This window comes from Bufo bufo, chromosome 2 (genome assembly GCF_905171765.1).
Source record: "Bufo bufo chromosome 2, aBufBuf1.1, whole genome shotgun sequence".
Taxonomy (NCBI): Eukaryota; Metazoa; Chordata; class Amphibia; order Anura; family Bufonidae; genus Bufo; species Bufo bufo.
The window spans coordinates 17,948,416-17,974,898 of NC_053390.1; the positions used below are offsets into that span (position 1 = coordinate 17,948,416).

Below are 26,483 nucleotides of genomic sequence, written 5' to 3' on the forward strand. Positions count from 1 at the left end.
TTGAGTCCGGTATCTGGTGCGATCTCCCGGAACTCCATAATGTAGTCCTCCACTGGACGCCTTCCTTGTCGCAGGGAACGGAGAGTGTCCCTAGAGGTGGAAGCACGCAGGGGGTCGTCAAAGAGTGCCTGCATGGCGGAAACAAAGGAGACCCAAGAGGACAGCACTGGGCCATCAGTTTGCAGGAGCTGATGGGCCCAGGTCTGTGGGGGTCCCGTGAGCAGGGAGATAGCTGTCCGTGCTTTGACGTAGTCCGAGGAGTAAGTGCGGGGTTTCAAGGAGAACAGTAGCTCGCAGGAAATAATAAACAAACGGCATTTCTTCCTGTCTCCAGAAAAGCGTTCTGGTAGGGCTGCGGCTGGTTCACTGTTCACCACTTCTAGTGAGGTGCGTGGAGCGGGAGAAGGTGAGGGTGGTAGTGCAGTGAACTGGGCCTGGCGCAGCTCCTGGGCACGCATTCTCCCTAATAGGTGTGCATGGCTGGCCTGCATGTCCTGAAGGGCTTGTGCCATCATCGTCAGTTGTTCGGACAAAGAAGGGGCACCGTCTGCAGGTCCCGCGGATTCCATAGTTAGGCTGAGTTATGTCAGGACTGGAATAGTGGATCAGGTATGGAATCCTTTGGCAGGGACGAAATAATCCCAAAAATTAGCGTAGTACAAAAAGGTCAATCCAATCGGGTAGTCGGTTCCAGTGGCGGGCAGCAGAAATCGTAATCGAGGAAACAGGCAAGGAGTCGGTAGCTGGGAAGTCAGGATAAACAGTGGATTCACAGGGAAGAGCTGGGTGTTCACCATAAGGTTGAATAACTCAGCAATGAGTCAAGGCTCTGACTGGCTTTAAGTACGCAGTGAACCCAGGACCGCCCCCCTGGTTGCCGGGCAACCAGGAGGCTTCCTAGTCAGAAGCCAATCATAAGGCTGAGGGCGGTGACGGAGGCTGAAGCCCTCCCCCAGCCTGAGTAGCTCGTATCCCCGCGCACGTGCGTGCGGGTTGTGTACCGCGCATGCGCACCTGGCATCCGACTCGTGCAGGCGCACTGGCCACATTGACGTCAGGTGTCCTGTCAGGAGGGAAAGGAGGAGCTATCTGCGCCCGCCGCTCGTGCCTGTGAACCCGATGCAAAACGCCCCCCCCGGTTCCCTGACACTGATAGACATCACTTCTGCAAGACGTCTAAGTGAGATACAAGCACTCTCCTGTAAAGAACAATATCTTAGAAATTTCAAGGATCGAATTGTGCTAAGACTAGATCCAGGTTTTCTCCCCAAGGTGGTTTCTAATTTTCATTGTGAACAAGAGATAGTATTACCATCTCTCACCAGCCACCCAGGAGAGGAGGTAGAAGAGAAGATCCAACTCCTGGATGTCAGAAACACCATAATGCTGTATTTAGACGCAACAAAAAGTTTCAGAATAGATGATAATCTAATCCAGTTTGGTGGCCAAAAAAAGAGGAAAAAACTTTCCAAAACTTCGATAGCCAGGTGGATCAGATCCACTATAGAATGTAGCTACTCTCTTCAGAACAAACCTTGGCCGGAAGGTATAAAAGCCCATTCTACCAGGGCTACTGCCTCTTCTTGGGCAGAAAGAGCGGGTGTCTCACTAGACAAGATTTGCAAAGTGGCTACCTGGTCAAGTCTAAACACCTTTGCAAAACATTATCGCCCAAATCTTACCGCCTCTGCAGATTTCGTTTTTGGCCGAAAGATTCTGCAGGCAGCTTCCCACCCTATTTAAAGTATTTGTTAGTTCTCAATGTGGCCGTCATGGTGGATGGAATGGAAAACCATAATTAGTCTTACCGGTAATTATTTTTCCTTGAATCCACCATGATGGCCCATATATTCCCCCCCCCCCCCAAAAAAAAAAATTATATATATTCTTTTTTGCATATACAGTACAGACCAAAAGTTTGGACACACCTTCTCATTCAAAGAGTTTTCTTTATTTTCATGACTATGAAAATTGTAGATTCACACTGAAGGCATCAAAACTATGAATTAACACGTGGAATTATATACATAACAGACAAGTGTGAAACAACTGAAAATATGTCATATTCTAGGTTCTTCAAAGTAGCCACCTTTTGCTTTGATTACTGCTTTGCACACTCTTGGCATTCTCTTGATGAGCTTCAAGAGGTAGTCACCTGAAATGGTTTTCACTTCACAGGTGTGCCCTGTCAGGTTTAATAAGTGGGATTTCTTGCCTTATAAATGGGGTTGGGACCATCAGTTGCGTTGTGGAGAAGTCAGGTGGATACACAGCTGATAGTCCTACTGAATAGACTGTAAGAATTGGTATTATGGCAAGAAAAAAGCAGCTAAGTAAAGAAAAACGAGTGGCCATCATTACTTTAAGAAATCTCCACCTACTATAACTTAGTGAGAGGCGATACCGGAGGGCATAACAGGAGAACAGAGCGGCGCCCGGGGATAATATTAAATGCAGTGAGATCCCTGGGCGCCGCTCTACATGTCTGTATACTTAGTTCACATTGTAATAATCGGTGAAAGGTCCTCTTTAAATTAATATTTATATAGTAGACTACACTGCTCTTTCAGAGGCGTTCTGTGAAATCCGTTTTCCGCAGCGTATACAATGTAGATTATACATGGAGTTTCTGGGCAATGTCCGCCCCTGTATGACTGTATAGAGCCTGACGTTGGAGCTTCTGTCAGAGGGAGATATCAGGAAACCCTTCAGTGTTATTTACTCCGATCACTAAACCTAGAAGTGAAGGAGCTGAGAGAAGAGTCTGATCTATAGACAGATCTACAGGAGGCCATGTATTCAGTCACTGTGTGCTTGTGTCTCCACAGATGGATCCAGGAGGATAAATCCACCAGAGAGATGTCCCCATCCTCTGTATTCCCAGGACTGTCCAGAGGAGAAGGTCCCAGAGAACCCTCAGGTAGATGGAGCTGAGCCCTATACACATCTATATAGGGGGGTCCTGCAGTGATAGAGGGGTCATAGATTGGGGGGTCTCTTCTGTGGATCTGTTAGATTTCCCACCTGTCTGCTGTATTGTACTGAATTGTTACAGATGACAAATCAGGGGGAAGATGTGACTGATAATGAAGTGGAGGATGAAGAAGAGAGGATGATGGACGATCCACCATGTCGGAGTGAGGTGGAGGAGGACATTCCAGGAGATATCACCACAGGTATGGAATCGTGAATGGAGAAAGTGACTTCAGATTCTGTCCTTGGTGCCTTCAGGGCAGGAGGAGAATCTGATCACCGGCTGCTGCTGCTCTAGGGTTAAGCATCATTTTGGGCTCATCAGCAGATATTACAATAAATCCAGACATTTTGGGGATTTCCTTTAAATCAAATAAATTAGTGAAGAAATCCCCCAATAATAACAGCGGAGAAGAAAGCTCCTCATCTTACTTCTATATTTCATATATGAGGCTGGGGGCAAGAATTGAGGAGACATCTGACAACACACAAGGTCTCCTGCAACTGCACACAAGTCACATGGGGACATGTTGTCTTCAGGATATTCCTATAGAACAACCTTAGGGCCCGTTCACACTACTTATTTTTTTTCCTTTTACAGGTCGTTTTTTTGCGTTCAGTATACGGAACAATTCATTTTAATGGTTCCGCAAAAAAAAAACAGAATGTACTCCGTAGGCATTCCGTTTCCGGATTTCTGTTTTTCCATTCCGTTGAAAGATAGAACATGTCCTATTATATCCCGCAAATCACATTCCATGGCTCCATTCAAGTCAATGGGTCCGCAAAAAAAAACTGAGCACATACGGAAATGCATCCATATGTCTTCCGTATCCGTTCCGTTTTTGCGGAACCATCTATTGAAAATGTAATGTCCAGCCCAATTTTTCTATGTAACTACTGTATATGCCATACGGAAAAACAGAACAGAAATGGAAACACAACGGCAGCAAAAAACGGAACAACGGATCCGTCAAAAACGGACCTCAAAACACTGAAAAACCCATACGGTCGTGTTAAAGAGGCCTGAGGCTGGGATATCAGAAGTCAGATGTCTATAATCTAGTGCTCACTATACAGCTCTCCGGGAACATGTCTTCTGGGGGGGTCTCCTATAAGGGTCTATGAGGGAACCTTTCCCCCTTATGCCCCCTCTCTAAGCGGTGACAGGCTGATGACCCCAAAGATAAAAGTCTAAGGGGGTCAGATCGGGAGACCTTGGGGGCCATTCAACTGGCACACGGCGACCAATCCACTTTCCAGGAAACTGTTCATCTAGGAATGCTCGGACCTGACACCCATAATGTGGTGGTGCACCATCTTGCTGGAAAAAACTCAGGGAACGTGCCAGCTTCAGTGCATAAAGAGGGAAACACATCATCATGTAGCAATTTTTCATATCCAGTGGCCGATCTGACCCCCTTAGACTTTTATCTTTGGGGTCATCTGAAGGCAATTGTCTATTCTGTGAAGATACGAGATGTGCAGCACCTGAAACTACTGATACTGGAAGCCTGTGCTAGCATTTCTCCTGCGGTGTTGCTATCAGTGTGTGAAGAGTGGGAGAAGAGGGTTGCATTGACAATCCAACACAATGGGCAGCACATTGAACACATTTTATAAGTGGTCAGAAACTTGTAAATAACTCATGAAAGAATAAGGTTACGTTAAAACCAAGCACACCGTTGTTTTTCTTGTGAAATTCCCAATAAGTTTGATGTGTCACATGACCCTCTTCCTATTAAAAAAACAAAAGTTGGATTCAAACAGGCCGCCATGGTCACCACCCATCTTGAAAAGCTTCCCCCCTCACATATATTAATGTGCCACAAACAGGAAGTTAATATCACCAACCATTCCCATTTTATTAAGGTGTATCCATATAAATGGCCCACCCTGTACAATGATTTCTTTATAACCTGACAAAATCGCTGGCATCCTGCCATGGCGTCCCCCTGCCCTCCCGCGGTCCCAGTACTAACGCTGGTCAGGGGTGTTATGGGAATACTCGCTCCAGTCATATCTGGGGCCTGCTCCCAGGGCGACGGCTCCCTCCTAGCCTACCGAGGCTTCAGCAGGGTTGCGCCCCAGGCGCCTGTGACGCATAGGTGGTGACATCATGTCCGGCGCTCCGTAGTGACGTAAGCGGCGTATGGCGCCCGGCTCAAAGCCGAGGCACCGACTTTTAATGGATGCTCCTGGCCTGAGAAGTCTGGGGCCCCTCACCTGCCTCTCCTGCTGACCCATCGGGGAACTGAGAGGGCAAAGTATCCTGCCGTGATGTCTGGGACGGACGCACGCTCTCCTAAGGAGACCGAACCACCGCTGCCGCCATCCTCCGTGAGTCCCCTCAGGGGGTGTTTTTGCATGGTCAGGGAGTCTGCTGGTGCCCCTCTCCTGCGGCAAAAAAGGTGGGGGGGGAGAATATTGATCCTCCTGTATAAGGCTTACTGTTGGTCTTTAACTGCTTATCACTGGAGATAATGTTGTGGGTCTCCTCTCTATCTCTTGAGGGGCCCACTTTATGTGCAGATGTTACATTTGGGGGATTCCTCAGGCCTCTGGCTCCAGTGTACACCTCTCTGGATCCCCCCCCCCCTCTCTCTTTCCTCTGACCGTCCCCTTATAGCAACCTTCTCCTTCTTTCAGGTGTCCAAGGAGACTCAAAAAAAAGGTCAAGAGATCCCTCAGATGTATTTCCTGTAATGGCAAACTTCCAGACAATTATCCCAAGAAGCTTTGCAAAAATTATATATAAAAAAAATTGTACCTGACGAAGCACCCTCTTTGAAAGAGGAACTTAAATCTCTGATACAGGATGAAATTCGATCTCTGGCCCACCTATCTGCTAATCCCTCTGATTTACTGCAACCCAAGAAGAAGCGTGCTAGGTCACCTTCCTCTTCTGACTCTGAGGCCATAGCGGATGAGAGCGTCCATTCGGCCAAGTCATGGGAAGAGGGGGAAATAGTCTCCGATTCGGACTCTGTGGACAGTGGCCGCAGATTCTATTTCTCTATGGAAGATATGTCAGACCTACTCAGAGCGGTCAGATCCACAATGGGTGTGGAGGAAGTACAACGCACCCACTCCATACAGAAAGAAATGTTTGGGGGGTTAAGAGTAAAAAAAAACACGTGTGTTTCCCATAAACAAGAACATTAGCGACATGGTTTTGGAGGAAGGGGCAGACCCTGACAGACGTCTGGGAGTCTCTACTTCCTTTTAAGAACAGGTTACTATTTGATCCCAAAGAATCCAAGATCTTCAATGAGATTCCTAAAATAGATGTTCAGGTTGCTAAGGTGAACAAAAAGACATCCCTCCCATTTGAGGATGCCTACCAGCTCCAGGATTCCATGGATCGTAAAGCCGACAGCTTCCTCAGGAAATCTTGGGAGGCTGCTATGTTTAATATTAAGACTAACATTGTGGCTACTTCCGTCGCTAGATCCATGTTTCTTTGGCTGGGAAAATTAGAGGATCATATAAAGAATAAAACGTCTAGAGAAGAAATCCTCAACTCCCTTCCTCTCTTAAAATCTGCTACTGCCTTCCTGGCAGACTCCTCGGCTGAGTCGGCTCGATTCTCCGCCAGAGATGCGGCGCTTTCCAACTCGGCCAGACGGGCACTTTGGATGAAGTGCTGGTCCGGGGACAAGACTTCAAAATTAAAACTTTGCTCAATACCCTTTTCTGGGGAGTACGTTTTCGGCCCAGTCCTGGACAAAATTTAGGAAAAAGCCGCTGACAAAAAAAAGGGTTGTCCCTTCAGTCACCGATTTCCCTTTCGCTCTTCCTCCGGTCAAGAGAAAAGCTACAGGGGGAAAGGGAAGTCGGGGTGCTGGAGTTACCCCAAAGGGGAAAGAGGGAAAGGTCAATCCTCTTCCCACCAGAAACTATCCGACAAGCAATGACGCCGGAGTGGGGGGAAGACTCTTAAGTTTCCTGGAGGAGTGGAAATCTATTTCCCAAAATCCCTGGGTCTCCAGAATAATCGGAACAGGTTATCAAATAGAGTGGTCTTCAAAACCCCCAAACTAATTTTCGCTAACATATTTTCAACCCAATCTTTGGCAGGGAGTCCAAAATCTGATGAATGTAATCACCCCAGTTCCACTTCCAGAAAGGGGCCTGGGATACTATTCAACATTATTCCTAGTCAGGAAAAAAGAAGGCACATTTCGAACAATCATAAACCTGAAACCTTTAAACAAATGTATTGTTTACCCGAAATTTAGAATGGAAACTCTTGCATCTACGATACCACTCCTAAACAAAGACGTCTTCATGTGTACAATAGACCTGCGAGACGCCTACTACCATATTCCTATTCACGTCGACTTCCAGAGTTTTCTCCGGTACGCAATCCAGGATGTAACGGGAAAAATTCATCATTTTCAGTTCGAAGGCCTCCCCTTCGGGATCTCATCGGCCCCGAGGGTCTTTACCAAAGTGGGGGTAGAGATGGTTGCTTTCGTCAGGAGAAAGGGACTTATGGTGGAACCCTACTTGGACGCCTTTCTCCTGATCAGCGAAGATCTCTATCAGATCAACTCGGATCTGAAATATTTTCTGTCCATCCTAAACAACCTCAGGTGGATTATAAATTAAAACAAGTCCGGTCTCACCCCCTCAAGAAAAGTCTGTTTTATAGGCATGACCCTGGACTCCCAAAGGCAAGCGGTATTCCTACCTCAAGACAAAATCTCAACTCTTCAGAAAAAATCTAATTCTTTCAGAAGAAAAGGTCATGCTCAATCAGAGAAGCAATGAGTCTGCTAGGTCTGTTAACATCCTGTATCCCGGCAGTTCCCTGGTGCCAGATTCACTTCAGACCTCTTCAGTCTTGGATCCTGAGCATCTGGAACAGGCGTCAATCCTCCCTGGATCATCGAGTAATCCTACCAATTCGGGTACTTCAGTCCCTAAACTGGTGGAAGAACCACGAGAACTTATCCAAGGGGACTCCCTGGCAGAAAACTCCCCTAATACAAGTAGTAACGGACGCAAGTCTGTCCGGCTGGGGCGCAAAAGTAGGGGATCATCTTTTTCAGGGCACCTGGCCACAATCGATCAAATCCCAGTCGTCAAACTTTAGGGAACTGAGAGCAGTCTGGGAGGCATTGAAAGCAGCAGAGGGAATACTACGTCTTCACCATATAAGAGTGCGATCAGACAACACTAATGCCATCGCTTACCTCTCCCATTTAGGGTGAACGCGATCAGCAACTCTTCAAACGCTGACAACGAAAATATTTTCATGGGCAGGGCAGAAAGTGGCCTCCATCTCTGCAATTCATCTGAAGGGAACGCTGAACCTGGAAGCGGATTTCCTCAGCCGCCACAGGATCGATCATACGGAATGGTCCCTAAGCTCAGAGACATTCAGATTGGTGGTAGACAAGTGCGGGATGCCCGATGTGGACCTATTCGCCACCAGCGTAAACCCAAAGGTGGAGACATTCTGTTCCTATAACCCCAGGGACAGACCTCATGCCATGGACGCCTTCGCCATCCGTTGGCATTGGAAGCTATACTATGCCTTCCCTCCGTTTTCTTTACTTCCGAAAATTCGCCAGGACAAGGCCACAGTAATCGTGATTGCTCCCCTATGGCTGAAGAGGAGCTGGTTTGCATCTCTCCAGAGATACTCCCTCCAGGATCCCTGGCCCCTTCCTATACGGGGGGATCTATTCCATCAGGGTCCGGTTCTACACCCAAACCCACAGCTTCTGAAACTAGCAGCATGGATCCTGAGACCCAGACTCTAAAACGACAGGGCTTATCAGATAAGGTTATAACTACCTTGAGAGCCTCCAGGAAAATGGTAACATCCACAATCTACCCTAAAATCTGGAAGCGCTTCTGCTCCTGGAGTGGCGAAAAATCTCCACACCTGCATAGACCCAACATTTAAGGATCCTGTATTTCCTGCAACAGGGTTTCGACCTGGGGCTTAGACCCTCTACCCTGAAGGTCCAAATCTCAGCCCTAAGTTGTTTTTTCGACCAAGATATAGCTAGTCATCATTGGGTCAGAAGGTTCATTAGAGCAGCTACCAGACTTCGTCCAACAATCACCTCCCATGTCCCCTCCTGGGATTTAAATACTGTCCTTACAGGTCTCACTCTTCCACCATTTGAGCCCATTGTCGATTGTACAATAAAATTATTGTCCCTGAAAACCGCCTTACTAATTGCAATAACCTCGGCCCGCAGATTAGGTGAGTTACAGGCTCTATCCGTTAGGGAACCCTACCTTCGTGTCCTGGATGATAGGATCATTCTCCGACTCGACCCAGGCTTTCTCCCTAAAGTTGTATCCAGCTTTCATTGGAGCCAGGAATTTACCCTGCTTTCCTTTTGTCAACACCCCTCTAATGACAGAGAGTATTCCTTCCACTCTCTGGACGTTAGGCAGTTCTAAACTATATATCTGCTACCGAAAAGTTCAGAAAATCTGACAACTTACTAGTACTCTTTGCAGAAAAGTACAAGGGCCAGAAGGCCTCCCGGTCTTCTATAGCGAGATGAATCAAGGAAACCATTTGCCTGTGTTACCAAATTCAAAATCTTCCATGTCCAGTCAACATTAGGGCCCATTCCACTAGGGCCATGTCTTCGTCTCAGGGAGAGCGAGCTGGCACCTCTCTGGAAGAAATAGGTCAAGCTGCCACTTGGTCCAGCAGCCATACATTTATAAAACACATTTATAAATGCATTTATTTATTTACACATTTATAAAACACTACCGCCTGGATCTTTCCAGATCCTCTGATCTGTCCTTTGGACGGAAAGTCCTCCAGGCCGTAGCCCCCCCTTAACTGATATATTTTGTATATCTCCTTGTATGCTGTCGTGATGATGCTATGGAAAAACCGGAATTAGTCTTACCGGTAATTCAGTTTCCATGAGATCATCACGACGGCATGTTATTCCCTCCCTACATATATTTCTACATTTTTTTACTTTTGGAGGGTCTCCAGAAGGTATGAAGTAATACCTTCTCCATTGTTTGTTGTTTTTTCACCACCGGGTTGCTCTGTGTGATTTTGGAAGCACTGGTGTTGGTGGTGGGAGGGGGGTATTTAACCTTTCTCTGTTCCTGCCCCTACAGAGGTCAGGGGTCAATCTCCTTGTATGCCGTCGTGATGATCTCTTGGAAACTGAATTACCAGTAAGACTAATTCCGGTTTTTATCATCCTTTATGATTTCACCCTCTGAGAAGAGTTCTTCCTTAAATACCCGTCTAAAGGCAGAGGTAGCCTCATGAATGTCCTCGGCCTCAGCGTAGGATTGAAATGGAAGATTTACTGAAAGCAGTTAGGTCTACCATGGGCATAGAGGATATTCCCAAACCTCGTACCATACAGGACGAGATGTTTGGGGGTTTACGTACAAAAAGAACAAAAGTATTTCCCATCAATTAAAATATCAAAGAAATTATATTGGATGAGTGGATTGATCCTGAAAAACGACTAGGGGTGTCCAAAGAATTCAGGAACAGACTATGTTTCGATCAAGCCGAATGTAAGATCTTTGATGAAATACCTAAAATTGATATTCAGGTGGCAAAGGTAGTCAAAAAGACGACCTTACCATTTGAAGATGTAACACAACTTAGTGATCCAATGAAGCGCAAAGCAGATTCGTTACTAAAGAAGGCTTGGGAGGCATCTATATTTGGGGTAAAGACCAACATTGCTGCTACATCTGGTTATCAGAATTAGAAGATCGCCTAAAAAACAAAACCCCCAGAGAAGATATCATAAATTCCTTACCATTGTTAAAATCAGCAACGGCTTTTTTTATCAGATGCCTCAGCTGAATCGGTACGCTTTGCCGCAAGAGATGCAGCCCTTTCCAATGCAGCTAGAAGTGCTTTATGGATAAAGGCATGGTCAGGGGATAAAACGTCCAAGTCTAAACTATGCTCTATTGCCTTCTCAGGGGAATTTTTTTTGGGCCGGTGTTAGATAAAATACTGTAAAAAGCAGCGTATAAAAAGAAGGGGTTTCCGGAGGAAAAAGAAATAAAGAAAAGGCCCTTTCGTCAATTCCCTTTACAATCCAGATCGTACAGGGGTAAAGGTAAAACGAGTCTCTGGAGCTACCAAAAAGGAGGAAAGGGTAGAGGATTCTTTCCTAATCCCCAAAACAAACAGAACAATAAACAATGACGCCAAAGTGGGAGGCAGGTTGAAGAGTTTTCTAACCCAGTGGAATCGGGTTACGTCAAACCCATGGGCACTAAATATCATAGCTCAGGGATACAGAATAAAATTCTCTTCAACACCTCCAGAAAGATTCTCCATTACCATCCAAAACATAAGTGTGGGAGAAAATTTTTTGCAAGGTACTCAGGACCTACTCAGAGTAGTCATAGAAGTGCCAGACTCCGAAAAGGGAAAGGGTTTCTACTCAGGTCTCTTTCTACTCAAAAAACCTGACGACACATTCTGCACAATAATAAACCTAAAGCCCTTAAACAGATCCATAATATACAAAAGATTCAAGATGGAGTCAATCGCATCTACGATTCAGTTGATTCCAAAGGGTGCCTTTATGACGTCAGTAGATCTAAAAGACACCTACTATCACATACCGATTCATCAGGCCTCCCAGAAATTCCTAAGATTTGTAATAAGAGATCCTGGGGGACTCCTCCATCACTTTCAGTACATAGCCCTCCCCTTTGGTATCGCATCAGCTCCCAGAACATTTACTAAACTGGTGGTGGAAATGATCGCTTTTCTGCGCAGGAAGGGAACCAATATCATCCCCTACCTAGACGATTTCCTAATAATTGGCAATTCAAAAGAAGAAACCTTCAAGACTACAGAAGAAGTTATAATTACCCTTTCAGATTTAGGTTCGGTGATAAATCGAAAAAAATCAATACTCGCCCCATCTGCAAAAATAAGGTTCCTGTGCGTAGAGTTAGGTTGTTTGGGATACAGAATCTATCTACCTCAGGACAAAGTAAGATCTCTCAAAAACAAAATAAGTCGCTTTCAAAAATCCCACAGGTGTTCCATTCAGGGGGGGAATGAGCATTTTAGGAGACTTAACCGCATGCATAAACTCGGTTCCATGGAGTCAGGCCCATACAAGAATCATGCAGTCATGGATCTTGAAAGGATGAGACAGGAAGCAGACGTCCTTAGACAGGATGATACAGGTACCATCAACAGTCAAAATAGATCTGAACTGTGGAAGGAAGAGAAAAAGCTACTCCAAGGCATAAAATGGCCCAAGATCCCAGAGACTCAGGTCATAACAGATGCCAGCTCTTCAGGCTGGGGTGCAAATAAAGGCCACCATCTTTTTCAGGGAAACTGGCCAAACAGCCTAAAAGGAAGATCCTCAAACTTCAGAGAACTGAATGCAGTCCTTATGACACTCACAGAAGCAGTAGACCTATTAAAGAACAGGCATCTGAAGGTCCTCTTGGACAACATCACTACAGTGGGGTACCTGAAACACCAAGGGGGCACAAGGTCCGATTCACTGGGGGGAGTAGCAAAAAGAATATTTTCCTGGGCGGAAACAAATATTCTCTCCTTAACAGCAGTCCATCTAAAAGGGTCGGAGAACCTAGAGGCGGACTTCCTAAGTCAAAAGAAAATAGATCCAGGAGAATGGACATTAAACAACATTTTTCACGACATCACTGCCAGGTGGGATCTACCAAAGATAGACCTGTTTGCTTCTAGGGAAAATGCCCAGATCCGACGATTCTGTTCAATAAATCCAAGGGACAGACCATGGGCAATAGATGCCTTATCAATAAGATGGTAGTGGGACCTAGTCTATGCGTTTCCACCTTTTCCGCTGATTCCTCGCTTACTGCAGAAGTTTCAGGCGGAAACAACAACGATGATCTTGGTAGCTCCCCACTGGCCCAAAAGAAGCTGGTTCTCAATCCTGAGACAGGGCGCATTAGAAGAACCATGGCAGATACCCAACAGTGAAAACATGCTCTATCAGGGCCCGATAAACCACCCAAACCCCCAGATCTACAATTTGGCGGTCTGGATCCTGAGAGTGAATCACTAAGAAGACAAGGCCTTTCAGACAAAGTAATCCTTACCCTTAAAGCTAGTAGGAAGAAAATTGCATCAGCCATTTATCTCAAAGTCTGGAAAAGATTTTGCAGTTGGCTGGGGGAGGAGCATCCGAACACTTTTTCTCCGCCGATTAATAAAATTCTAGACTTTCTGCAAAATGGGCTAGAAATAGGTCTGAGGCCAAGTATCCTTAAAGTCCAAATATCGGCCTTAAGCACCTTTTATGATACTAGTCTCGCAGAGCTCAGATGGATAAGGAGATTTATTAGAGCAGCTTCTAGCTTAAGACCAACCTTAAGATCTAAGATTCCTCAGCGGGACCTTAATACAGTATTAGAGGGGCTAATTAACCCTTCTTTCTCTCCCTTATCTCTGTAAAACATTTGTCGTTCAAAGCGGCTTTCCTGATAGACATCTTGCTGAAGTGATGGCTAAGTGAGATACAAGCACTCTCCTGTAAAGAACAATATCTTAGAAATTTCAAGGATCGAATTGTGCTAAGACTAGATCCAGGTTTTCTCCCCAAGGTGGTTTCTAATTTTTATTGTGAACAAGAGATAGTATTACCATCTCTCACCAGCCACCCAGGAGAGGAGGTAGAAGAGAAGATGCAACTCCTGGATGTCAGAAACACCATAATGCTGTATCTAGACGCAACAAAAAGTTTCAGAATAGATGATAATCTCCTAATCTAGTTTGGTGGCCGAAATAAGGGGAAAAAACTTTCCAAAACTTCGATAGCCAGGTGGATCAGATCCACTATAGAATGTAGCTACTCTCTTCAGCACAAACCTTGGCCAGAAGGTATAAAAGCCCATTCTACCAGGGCTACTGCCTCTTCTTGGGCAGAAAGAGTGGGTGTCTCGCTAGACAAGATTTGCAAAGTGGCTACCTGGTCAAGTCTAAACACCTTTGTATAACATTATTGCCTAAATCTTACCGCCTCTGCAGATTTAGTTTTTGGCCGAAAGATTCTGCAGGCAGCTTCCCACCCTAGTATTTGTTAGTTCTCAATGTGGCCGTCATGGTGGATGAAATGGAAAACAATAATTAGACTTACCGGTAATTCTGTTTCATTGAATCCACCATGATGGCCCATATATTCCCCCCCCCCCCAAAAAAAATAATAATAAAAAAATATATATTTTTTTCTTTTTTGCATATATATTATCCAATATATGTTTCTATTTTGGTATGAAGTAATACTCAAAGGGGACACACATAATATTGCTCACCTACGGGGTAATTTGTAAAAGCACTGAGGCGGTGGAGGGGTGGGGACAATTTAACCACCTCATCTCCCCTAGCTTAAACCCCCTTAATGACCAGACCACTTTTTACACTTCTGACCTACACTACTTTCATGGTTTATAGCTCGATCATACAACTTACCACCCAAATGAATTTTACCTCCTTTTCTTCTCACTAATAGAGCTTTTATTTGGTGGTATTTCATTGCTGCTGACATTTTTTTTATATTAATCTAAATTGACCAAAATTTTTGCAAAAAAATGACATTCTTCACTTTCGGTTGTAAAATTTTTCAAATAAAACTACATTTCTATATAAATTTTTCTCAAAATTTATTGTTCTACATGTCTTTGATTTAAAAAAATGCAATAAGTGTATATTTATTGGTTTGGGTAAAAGTCATAGCGTTTACAAACTATGGTACAAAAATGTGAATTTCTGCATTTTGAAGCAGCTCTGACTTTCTGAGCACCTGTCATGTTTCCTGAGGTTCTACAATGCCCAGACAGTAGAAACACCCCACAAATGACCCCATTTCGGAAAGTAGACCCCCTAAGGTATTCGCTGATGGGCATAGTGAGTTCATGGAAGTTTTTATTTTTTGTCACAAGTTAGCGGAAAATGATTTATTTTTTATTTTTTTTCTCACAAAGTCTCATATTCCACTTACTTGTGACAAAAAATAAAATTTTACATGAACTCACCATACCCCTCACGGAATACCTTGGGGGTCTTCTTTCCAAAATGGGGTCACTTGTGGGGTATTTATACTGCCCTGGCATTTTAGGGGACCTAAAGCGTGAGAAGTAGTTTGGAATCCAAATGCGTAAAAAATGCCCTGTGAAATGGTAAAGATGCTCATTGGAATTTGGGCCCCTTTGCGCACCTAGGCTGCAAAAAAGTGTCACACATGTGGTATCGCTGTACTCAGAAGAAGTAAGGCAATGTGTTTTGTGGTGTATTTTTACATATACCCATGCTGGGTGAGAGAAATATCTCTGTAAAAGACAACTTTTCCATTTTTTTTATACAAAGTTGTCATAATTCTCTCACCCAGCATGGGTATATGTAAAAATACACCCCAAAACACATTGCCCTACTTCTCCTGAGTATGGCGATACCACATGTGTGACACTTTTTTGCAGCCTAGGTGCGCAAAGAGGCCCAAATTCCAATGAGTACCTTTTAGGAGGGCATTTTTAGACATTTATATTCCAGACTTCTTCTAACGCTTTAGGACCCCTAAAATGCCAGGGCAGTATAAATACCCCATTTTGGAAAGAAGACACCCCAAGGTATTCCGTGAGGGGCATGGCGAGTTCATAGAAGATTTTTTTTTTTGGTACAAGTTAGCGGAAAATGATTTTTTTTCGTTTTTTCTCACAAAGTCTTCCTTTCCGCTAACTTGTGACAAAAAGTTCAATCTTTCATGGACTCAATATGCCCCTCAGCGAATACCTTGGGGTGTCTACTTTCCAAAATGGGGTCACATGTGGGCTATTTATACTGCCCTGGCATTTTAGGGGCCCTAAAGCATGAGAAGAAGTCTGGAATCTAAATGTCTAAAAATTTTTACGCATTTGGATTCCGTGAGGGGTATGGTGAGTTCATGTGAGATTTTATTTTTTGTCACAAGTTAGTGGAATATGAGACTTTGTAAGAAAAAAAAAAAAAAAAAAAACAATTTCTGCTAACTTGTGTCAATTTTTTTTAAATCTTCTATGAACTCGCCATGCCCCTCAAAAGTGATCTTTTTATAGCGCCTCAGTGATTTTACTGTGTTTTTGCAGTGATCAGAAAAAAAATATTTCTGTCAGTGCGGTGGGGCGGACTAAACGCAAGTGTGCGCACAAGATCAGGCCTGATTGGGTGAACACTGCGTTTTTTGTAGAGCCTATAGTACATGTCCTATTCTTGTCCGCAATTGCGGACAAGAAAAGGCATTTTCTATATAGTTCTGGCAATATGCGGATCCGCAAAATGCTGAAAGCACATTGCCGATGTCCGTGTTCTGCGGATCCGCTGTGTCCGTGTTTTGCGGATCCGCAAAACACATACGGACGTATGAATGGAGCCTTACAGGGGGGTGATCGATGACAGTGGGGTGATTAGGGAGTCTATATGGGGTGATCACCCCCCTGTCATTGATCACCCCCCTGTAAGGCTCCATTCAGACATCCGTATGTGTTTTGCAGATCCGTGGATCCGCAAAACACATACGGACGTCTGAATGGAGCCTTACAGGGGGGTGATGAATGACAGGGGGGTGATCAGGGAGTCTATATGGGGTGATCAAAGGTTAATAAGTGACAGGGGGGGTGTAGTGTAGTGGTGTTTGGTGCTACTTACAGAGCTGCCTGTGTCTTCTGGTGGTCGATCCAAGCAAAAGGGACCACCAGAGGACCAGGTAGCAGGTATATCAGTCGCTGTTAACAAAACCCGCATCTACAGCCTGTCAGCGAATGATCGCCGCTGGCAGGCTGTAGATCAAATAGTTTACCTTCCTATCCTGTGAACGCGCGCTCCTTTGTGCGCGCGTTCACAGGAAATCTCGCGTCTCGAGAGAGGACGCATCGGCGCGTCCAGGAGGAATAACACTGCCGCCGCCAGGACGCAATCCTGCGTTCGGCGGTCCTGAGGTGGTTAAACTCTGTGTATTCCTGCCCCTATAGAGGTCAAGGGTTATCTCTCATTGTGGCCGTCATGGTGGATTCAAGGAAACAGAATTACCGGTAAGTCTAATTAGGGTTTTCCATAACAACCCAGCCATTTATCTCCACTACTGTAGGTCAGCTTTTAAGGAAATCTGTCACCAGGATAATTGCTAAAGTAAAGCCATGGCCTAATAGCTGTGGATCAATTAGATGGCCACAAGAAAAGAGAAGGCGCTCATAGGTAATGGTGAACAAGATACTGTTACATACTCCTAACCAGGGTGAGTGATTGCTACTCACCTTGGTTTGGTTGCACTGTGTGTAGTGCAGTTCTGGTGGAGATAAAAGAGTTGGGGCCGTCTCGGTTGGTGCAGCCGAATATTGTCCAAGTTGACCATGGGAGGGAGCCAAACCGCCACTTTGGTGCGTGTTGTGGTATATGAAAGTGAGCTTTTCTGCACTGGTTTCATGTGGCGAGCGGATGGACACAAGGCGCAATTCACAACCCAATTGTGGATACAAAGTATTTTTTATTTAGCAAAGACAACGCGTTTCGGGGTACACAGGACCCCTTTATCAAGTCTGTATCCTTGTCACCATAGGCTTACTGAGGGGCACTTCTGTTGAAATCCCTTTTCAAGGGAATAGCAGTCGGCACAGCTGAGGGATGCGGCCGCTGAGTGTCCTGGTGTAATAGACACAGATCTATCAGGGTGAATAGGACAAGAGTTTTAGTCCCTAAGGGGGTAAAAAAAAACACACCAAAATATTAATTACAAATGAAAAAGAAAGATTTATAAAAGAAAAAGATACACGTTAACAATAAACATATTCATTTTCAACAGATTTGTGTAGGAATTTTTATTTTGTTTTCAAAAATGAAAATTCACAGAATATCTGTATAAATTATCGGCCTGAAAGTTCACAGATTATCGGTATCGGCCCTAAAAAAATCTATATTGGTCAATCCCTAATACAGATATATATATATATATATATATATATATATATACATAATCAACCATACCGGCCTAGAACTCAGTTCCTTGGAGATGATACCGTGTTCGATTTACAATCTCCCTGGATTGGAGCAAAGTTTAGAATGATACTGCAGTTACACCCCAGCCTTATTCCAAAACAGATACTATACACAAAGTATGGTTAATTAAATATATATAGATATATATTATATTTAATCTCCTACAAACTATAGGCAAATTAATACTATACCAGTGTATTGGCTAGAAGAACAAAAGAGACCCCGGGTGTCCCGAGGGAGAGAGAAGGACAGTGCTCACCCAATATAACCACAAAGGGCACCCGTAAGAGGTAACTCGGTACAAGCTCCCGAGTACAATAGCGAAAAAACAAGAGAACTGGAGCTCAAAGTACCAAAGAATAAATATTTTATTAAATTATATCAAAACATGATTAAAAATACATACAAGTGATGCCATAGACAAGATGGATGGGAGCAGGGGAAGGAAAGGAAAAGGCACCACTCTGGGAGAACACACAGGTCAAAAATTCATAATATTTGAAGGTCATAGGAAGATGCTCAGTACAGTGACCAGCCAATGCACCAAGTACATACAAAAATATGAGATGAGTAAAAGGTCAGCTGAGAACCAACCACGGCAATAGAACATGGTATGTTGAGAAAAAAAGCTAAAAAGATGAAGAATGGAGGGTAAACAACATACCAAAATAAATGAAGACCAGGTGTGGTGATAAGGCACCAAAGTCAAGAGACCGTGGAGATATAGGCTGCAACCGAAGCTCACCTGAAATAGACCATGTGTGAAACAACCCAGGATGGCGCTACCCCTAGTGTATTGGCTAGTAGAAATCAGTTTCAAGGTTCAGGACTATAATTCCACCAGTCCTATCTTCTATCACGGTGTGGTTTGAAGATGGCTGCCACCAATAGCTGGATAGGTAGTCAATCGAATGGATAGCTGGATGGATGAATCCCTTATATAGGTGGATCAAATGGAGATCAGGAAGATTATTCTCAGAGACCTCCCCTCAAAGAGCTGATGCCCCCGTTCCAAAATGGGATTAGTCTAGTTTTATCATTAACTAATGATAACAACTTATCACTAAAAGGACCTCCCCCAGTGATTTCACAATCTAGGTCTTAATTTTACTCTAACACTAGATGGCACTAAGACTCCATGTAAAAAGTCTTGGTAACTATAGCTATTTTCTGTATATTTCCGTATTAATTTGAAGAAGGGATAAACTTTAACTAAGATTCCAGACAGAACCTTAAAGAGATCTAAAAGAGACAATGAAGTTTATCTTTTGTCAAACATTTAGTCTCTTTCTAAATCTCCGACTAAACCTAATTAATTCCATACACACACTTCGACACTCTTGGTCATTGTTTGGTAAAGATACAAGGTTTGTTTATTATCACCTGTATCCACAATTCTCCTTCAAGAAATCTTCTAATAAAGAGATCATTAACTTACACTATTCTCTGACATGGTACTCTTAAACTACCTAGGAATTTCCATCTCAATTCTAACATTAAATTAATATATCTGTAATTACCATACTCTTAGGCCCCTTTCATACGGGCGAGTTTTCTGTGCGGGTGCAATGCGTGGGGTGAAAGTATTGCACCCGCACTGAATCCTGACCCATTCATTTCTATGGGGCTGTGCACATGAGCTGTGATTTTCACGCATCACTTGTGCGTTGAGTGAAAATCGCAGCATGCTCTATATTGTGCGATTTTCACGTGACGCAGGCCCCATAGAAGTGAATGGGGTGCGTAAAAATCGCATAGCATCCGCAAGCAAGTGCGGATGCGGTGCGATTTTCACGCATGGTTGCTAGGTGACAGTCTATTCACTGTATTATTTTCCCTTATAACATGGTTATAAGGGAAAATAATAGCATTCTGAATACAGAATGCATAGTATAATAGTGCTGGAGGGGTTAAAAAAAAATTAAAAAGTTAACTCACCTTCTCCTCTTGATCGCGTAGTTCCCGGTCTCTTTACTTCTTGAATGATGAGCTGTGGGCTAAAGGACCTGTGGTGACGTCAGATCACATGCTCCATCACCACAGTGATGGACCATGTGATTGGAGCATGTGATCTGACGTCACCACAGGTCATTTAGCCCACAGCTCATCATTCAAGAAGTAAAGAGACCGGGAACTACGCGATCAAGAGGAGAAGGTGAGTTAATTTTTTTATTTAATTTTTTACCCCTCCAGCACTATTATACTATGCATTCTGTATTCAGAATGCTATTATTTTCCCTTATAACCATGTTATAAGGGAAAATAATACAATCTTCAGAACACCGATCCCAAGCCCGAACTTCTGTGAAGAAGTTCAGGTTTGGGTACCAAACATGCGCGATTTTTCTCACGCGAGTGCAAAACGCATTACAATGTTTTGCACTCGCGCAGAAAAATCGCGCATTTTCCCGCAACGCACCCGCCTCTTATCCGGGCCAAAAATATGACGCCCGTGTGAAAGAGGCCTTAGTTATATAAAACACATATTTAAACCAATGATATAAAAACCAAAATCCCTTTACGTGATTATTCATATAAACCTTACAATATGTGGTGAAATTATATTCTTTTTACTCACTGGGAATAAATCAAAACTCATCATATTCTCTTATCTGAGTAAATGCCTTTTATTGAATCTGTCTAAATCATCTTCTTACAAGACCAGACTGTACAGATCGTTAATCTGAAGTTAGGGATTCTAAATCCAAAGGATACTGAACTCCCCTTGCCCTTTCAAATTAGACAAGGAATGATGGCTGACATTAAGCATGGATATCAGGATATCAAAGTCTCTCTCTCTCTCTCTCTATATATATATATATATATATATATTTTATATTCAAAAGTTCTGATGTGCTATATTCAAAAGGCTGCTGTGGAGGTCCCAATTTAAGGGACAGGGCACTGGGGGGGGGGGGGGGGGGGGGTCAGTGTTAAGGCAGCGGGGTGCTGTAGATGTCACTGTTATAGTGGATAGTGTCAAAATCTTTTACCGATACAGACAAACATTAAATGAAATAGATTAAATATACCCGAGTCCTTCAGCTAGTAAAATGAATAAAACCTAAACCGATTACATGTGCCCCAAAATGGTGCCATCAAAAAATACAAGTCATGAGATAAAAAACTCAAAAGATGTCTATAAACCTGAGATCTGGTGACTGTGCGGCCATTAGACCTTACAGACCGTATTGTAATGTCCGTGAATTCTCCCTGAGACGTGCGCTTCACCTCATGGTGCATGATCTTAGAGAATCTTAGAGAATCTCTCACTAAATTTCTGAATACAGGCGACATGTAGTATTAAGGAGATCTCTTAGACCTGATGAGGCCGGTGTACTTACTTACTTTGAAATTCTGTGTCAGAATGGCTGATCTTAAAATGAGCATTTATGACCCCATCTAGAAAGTAAGAGTGCTCCTGAGTCCTGTATTCAGGACCTATCCACATTCTCTGACCATCTATAGCTTAACTGACAAGCTCCTTTCAGTGCACCTCCTCTCCTGCTGCTGCTGATATCTCACACATGCTCAGTACAATGTGCAGTAAAATAAAGCAGCAGATGGAAGTCCGCACTGAAACTTCTCCTGGAGACGGGCGCTCTCTAACCAAAGAGCCAGCGAGACTGCAGCCTGTACTGAACAGTGTGAGATTTCAGCAGCAGCAGGGGAGGAGGTGCACTAAAAAAGACTGTGAATTCAGCTCTAGATGTGTATTATGACATGGATTCTTCTAGTGAGTCCACCAACATCCTCAGGGCTAAGATCTGTTAAATAATGAATGCAGGTTGTGTTGAGGAATGTGCTGACGGATCCTTTTACATAAACTTGTTAAATTAAAGTGTTGAAGGGTAAAATGTGTCGGAAGAGTGCAGGGCTGGTTGTCAGAGATGGTCGGACGTTTATATATAAGTCATGACCAGGTGTAGAGCAGAATCCTGGATTTTGTCAGGAACTTATAAGAAAGCTTTATAAGGCTGGGATCACACGTGGAGTTTGGTCTGGGCAATTAATAGAAATAGAATAGAAACCAAAATGCAGACTCAGTAACTGACCTGATCGTGTCCTCGCCCCTCACCGGCTCTGCTGCACTGTAAGGAGTCCCGTCATAGGGATGGGGATTTCCTCAGGGAAGGGCCCTTCAGAAAGGAGTCCTGTGGAAGGGATGGAGGTGCTTAGGGAAATATTGCTGGGTCTCAAATCCAGGATCTGCTTTATGGGAAGCAAAACTTTATTAGTTGAGCCATTGGAAGCGGCTCGGGATGGTGGTGGTGGTAGTCCTGTAATATCCTGCTGAAAATGCTTAATTATCTTATATATTACACATAGCTGAGTGTATTGCCCTGCATAGAAGGGTGGTACTCCCAGCTGTCACTGAAATAGTCTGGTCTTCCGAAGACAAGTGGTACTCACATATAAAATAAGCTGAAGCTGGTGGAGGTACTCCTACCATATCCAGCTGCTGTTTACTGAAGGATACAACACACATATATATATTGAAATCACGGATAAAAGATACAGAACATCCTGCACGATATGATAGTAAATATGCAGATGTGCATGGCTACATTTATAAAGTCAATGAAAATAATGCACTATAGTAATAGATGCAAACATAACATATGGACTAAGCACTCACTCTAATGATAAAATCTGAGACTCATGAATGGGAGTAGCATTCATGTGCACTTCTGCCCCACCTATCTAAGAGGCGACCTTAATTAAGCTGGTACATATAGGTGTGTGTGCCACTCCTTTTATTGGCTGCTGATGCACGTAGCGGTAACTAGGTGCAACACACTATATGTGCAGGGTCTGCACTCCTGAACATAAATGCATAACGGCATAGGTAGGTTTAGCGTAGGACCTGCCTGAACTGAGACCACCTTGGCACTGGGTAGGTGGGCACAGATGTGTTTTGATTAAAATGTATTGGCTAAGAGTCTCCGATTTTATCATTAGAGTGAGGGATTAGTCCATATGTTATGTTTGCATCTATTACTATAGTGCATTATTTTCTGTGACTACATACACTCACCTAAAGAATTATTAGGAACACCTGTTCTATTTCTCATTAATGTGATTATCTAGTCAACCAATCACATGGCAGTTGCTTCAATGCATGTAGGGTTGTGGTCCTGGTGAAGACAATCTCCTGAACTCCAAACTGAATGTCAGAATGGGAAAGAAAGGTGATTTAAGCAATTTTGAGCGTGGCATGGTTGTTGGTGCCAGACGGGCCGGTTTGAGTATTTCACAATCTGCTCAGTTACTGGGATTTTCACGCACAACCATTTCTAGGGTTTACAAAGAATGGTGTGAAAAGGGAAAAACATCCAGTATGCGGCAGTCCTGTGGGCGAAAATGCCTTGTTGATGCTAGAAGTCAGAGGAGAATCTGCCGACTGATTCAAGCTGATAGAAGAGCAACGTTGACTGAAATAACCACTCGTTACAACGGAGGCATGCAGCAAAGTATTTGTGAAGCCACAACACGCACAACCTTGAGGCGGATGGGCTACAACAGCAGAAGACCCCACCGGGTACCACTCATCTCCAGTACAAATAGGAAAAAGAGGCTACAATTTGCACGAGCTCACCAAAATTGGACTGTTGAAGACTGGAAAAATTGTTTCTTGAACATGACAATGAGTTCACTGTACTAAAAGGGCCCCCACAGTCACCAGATCTCAACCCAATAGAGCATCTTTGGGATGTGGTGGAACGGGAGCTTCGTGCCCTGGATGTGCATCCCTCAAATCTCCATAACTGCAAGATGCTATGCTATCAATATGGGCCAACATTTCTAAAGAATGTTATCAGCACCTTGTTGAATCAATGCCACGTAGAATTAAGGCAGTTCTGAAGGCAAAAGGGGGTCCAACACCGTATTAGTATGGTGTTCCTAATAATTCTTTAGGTGAGTGTATATTGCCCTCCACTAAAAGGTGGTACTCCCTCCGCTCTTTGATTGAATCGTTTTTCCTTGGGACAGATGTTACTCCCATTAAAAGGAGCAGTGCCAGTGATACAATAAGGGTATACTTGCTATGCAGAGCACCTTCATATATCCCAGAGAAACCACTGCTTGCAGGGATGGAGACAGCAGAGAGGGGTGGCCCAGTCTGCCTGCACATCGCTAACAAAATATCGGTCCATTAATTGTAACCACAGAAAAATATTCAATTAATCGTTATTTTGATTTAAGCTAGGGCTCAACGGTGATGGTGTCATGTGACAAAGTCGCAAGACATCTCGTAATGTATTTTAATGGTGTCACCATGCTGTGATTGTGATGAGAGTCTCAAAAGATCCAAGTGGCCGTGTATCCCTAGCTTTAAGGCAATATCAATTCAGTCCTATGTGCAGTTTTTGGTGCTGATTTTTTTTACAAATTTTTTGCTCAAATCCAGGAGAATGGCTTATGCTTCTCCTTCATGTTGAATCCACTTCCAGCCTAATAATAATGTTATGTTTATCTAGTTTGGAGGAAAAAATGCAATTTCAAATTCCCAGCAAGAATTCAGAGGAAAAAGTTTTATCATCACTAAAGGATCAAGATATCCTGCAGCGGTCTTCAGGAGAAAACATCATTACTCTTAATGTACATCCAGTGCTTCACAATACAGATATATCCTATAATCTCCATAATAATGAGGGACCTTCTCCTGGCCAATCACAGATTGTTACCAGAAGTATAAGTAAGAAAGGGGGTGAAAGATTTCACTTTGGTATAGAGTCCACAAAAAGCTTAGGTCTTTTTACACATAGAGGAATTCACACATTAGAAAAGCCGCATTCATGTTCAGAATGTGGGAAATGTTTTAAATATAAATCTTATCTTGTTACACATTCAAGAAGTCGCACAGGAGAGAAGCCATATTCATGTTCAGAATGTGGGAAATGTTTTACACAAAAATCAAATCATCTTACACATGAGAGTTGTCACACAGGAAAGAAGCCACATTCATGTTCAGAATGTGGGAAATATTTTGCTAATAAATTACAGCTTGTTACACATTCAAGAAGTCACACAGGAAAGAAGCCATATTCATGTTCAGAATGTGGGAAATGTTTTACACAAAAATCAAATCTTCTTACACATGAGAGATGTCACACAGGAGAGAAGCCATACTCCTGTTCAGAATGTGGAAAGTCCTTTAGAAATAAATCAAATCTTGTTAAACATGAGAGAATTCACACAATGGAGGTGCTGTATTCATGTCCAGATTCTGGGAAATGTTTTACAGACAAATCAACTCTTGTTATACATGAGAGAAAACACACAGGGGAGAAACCATATTCATGTTCAGAATGTGGGAAATGTTTTACACAAAAATCAAATCTTGTTGCACATCAGAAAAATCACACAGGAGGGAAGATGTATTCATGTTTAGAATGTGGGAAATGTTTTAAATATAAATATTTTCTTGCTAAACATCAGAGAAGTCACACAGGAGAGAAACCATATTCATGTTCAATATGTGGGAAATGTTTTGCAGAAAAATCATATCTTTCTACACACAAGAGAATTCACACAGGAGAGAAACCATATTCATGTTCAGAATGTGGGAAATGTTTTACACATAAATCATCTCTTGTTAATCATGAGCGAATTCACACAGGAGAAAAGCCGTATTCATGTTCAGAATGTGGGAAATGTTTTATATGGAAATCAGATCTTGTTAAACATAAGAGAAATCACACAGGAGAGAAGCCATATTCATGTTCAGAATGTGGGAAATGTTTTGCACAAAAATCATCTCTTGTTAATCATGAGAGAATTCACACAGGAGAGAAGCCGTATTCATGTTCAGAATGTGAGAAATGTTTTACACAAAAATCTGATCTTGTTAATCATGAGAGAATTCACACAGGAGAGAAACCATATTCATGTTCAGAATGTGGGAAATGTTTTACATGGAAATCAGATCTTGTTAGACATGAAAGATGCCACACAGGGGAGAAACCATATTCATGTTCAGAATGTGGGAAATGTTTTACACAAAAATCACATCTTCTTAGACACAAGAGATATCACACAGGAGAGTAGCCATATTCATGTTCAGAATGTGGGAAATACTTTACACATAAATCATAGCTTGTTACAAATTCAAGAAGTCACACAGGAGAGAAGGCATATTCATGTTCAGAATTTGGGAAATGTTTTACATGGAAATTAGATCTTGTTACACATAAGATAAATCACACAGGAGAGAAGTCGTATTAATGTTCAGAATGTGGGAAATGTTTTGAAGATAAATCAAATCTTGTTACACATGAGAGAATTCACATAGGAGAGAAAGCATATTCATGTTCGGAATGTGGGAAATGTTGTACCCAAAAATCAAATCTTTTGGCACATAAAAGAATTCACACAGGAGAGAAACATTTTTACATAATTTAACATATTACATATTAGGTTATTCGTGGGCCTTAAAAAGCCAACAAGAAGATTTATTTTTTGGGTGGTATTATCCTGAATTGCTTGTTTG

General features: G+C 43.1%; 1 pseudogene; it reads left to right on the forward strand.

Annotated features, from left to right (window-relative positions):
- The first annotated feature begins 2,866 nt into the window (after positions 1–2,866).
- On the forward strand, positions 2,867–26,483 carry LOC120992073 (annotated as a pseudogene).